Below are 1,601 nucleotides of genomic sequence, written 5' to 3'. Positions count from 1 at the left end.
TGTCCATTTTTATTTTGATACTGATTCCTTACATAACAAATAGACTTGGGGTTTGAAGGGAAATTCTTGAAAGAATGACCATCCCCACAATACACACAAGAAACAACATAATACTAACTTGGTGATTGAGCTCCAAAATTATTCAAACCATTGGTGGTAAACTGTTTTAACATTGAAGAAATAGAAGATACCTGAGCAGAGAGTGTCAATGCGTCCACTTCATGCACTCCAGCTACTGGTCTTCCAAAAACTGCTCGATTTGTCGGCCAATAGTAATTGTTGCTAGTGATCCTTTCGATGATCTCATAACCCTCGTTATAAGACTTAGACAAAATCACACCATTCGCAGAAGCATCTACCATTAATCTTGTATGTGCATTGAGACTATTATAAAACATCTCCAACTGGATACAATGACGAATCCCATAATGAGGACACTTACGAAGAAATTCCTTAAATCTTTCCCATGCCTTGTATAAGGACTCGTAATCAATTATTAGAAAGTAGTTATCTCATTTTGCAACTTTACGTTCTTACTCGATGGAAATACTTTACCGAAAACCTTTTTGTTAATTCTTGCCAAGTAGATATTAAACTTGGTGGCAATGAATTCAACAAAGCTCATGCTCGATCTCTCAATGAGTACGAGAATAGATTCAACCTTAATGCATCTTCAGTCACACCAGTTATCTTAAACGAATCCCTCACCTTCATTAATAATCGAAGGTGAAGATGTGAATCTTTCGTGGGCATACCACTGAACTGGCCCATCGTTTAGAGCATTTGAAACATCACTAGTTTCAATTTGAATTGGGGTGCCTCGATACCTGACCTCCTAATTCCCAAATTTAATCCATAGAAGAGTGGCACAGCGTATTGTCTTATGGCATGATCCTTATCATTAGCAACAAGGATTGGGTTGTACACATGATTGACTCCATTACTTTATCCATCATTTTGATTTCCATGGTCCATCACAACTTGTCTTTGAGCAAATCTCTCATGTCTTCTTTGTCTAAATGTCCACTCAATTTTAAGGTCTATAGATAATAGATCGATGATTCAATCTATGCTCAAAAACACCTGATAAATAAATCACAAATAAAGAATAAAGAATAAAGAATAATTTAGTAATGTTAGAAATTAAATACAAACTAAACAGTAAAATAATTTCATACAGAATGATTAAGGTAATAGTCCTCGACAACGGTGCCAAAAACTTGTAAGATTTTTGTGTAAGTGTACACAGTCGTTCAGGTAATAAGTAAATAAAATGAGTTATCGTCCTTGTAAGGATTGTATATGTTAATCAATTATTTTTAAATTTATAAGTTAACAATTTGGTGGTAAAAACACAATATTTTGAGTGGCGGATGATTAAATTAAATTATCTAGATGCAAGATGATCCCTATGTAATTAAATCTAAATGCAAATGATCTAAATGTTTGAATGGATTATAGCAAAAAAAACACAATTTCAACAATCAATAACATGATAGGCTAGGATAATCATATTAATCAATTTAATTCATTTTCATCATGGTTAACAGTTTTCGGAAAACATTCCATAGCAACTCAATCTTTCATGAGTTTGGAAACCA

General features: G+C 33.5%; 1 non-coding gene across 1 annotated transcript; it reads left to right on the top strand.

Moving 5' to 3' along the window:
- Window positions 1-420: 420 nt before the first annotated feature.
- On the top strand, window positions 421-525 carry LOC121214284 (small nucleolar RNA R71). Its single transcript, XR_005909868.1, has one exon. It is a non-coding gene; the product is annotated as a small nucleolar RNA R71 (small nucleolar RNA).
- Window positions 526-1,601: the final 1,076 nt, after the last annotated feature.

The sequence above is a fragment of the Gossypium hirsutum genome, chromosome D01, assembly GCF_007990345.1.
Source record: "Gossypium hirsutum isolate 1008001.06 chromosome D01, Gossypium_hirsutum_v2.1, whole genome shotgun sequence".
Classification (NCBI taxonomy): domain Eukaryota; kingdom Viridiplantae; phylum Streptophyta; class Magnoliopsida; order Malvales; family Malvaceae; genus Gossypium; species Gossypium hirsutum.
The sequence above is the reverse complement of the archived record's forward strand: the minus strand, read 5'-3'. Positions and strand labels throughout refer to the sequence as shown.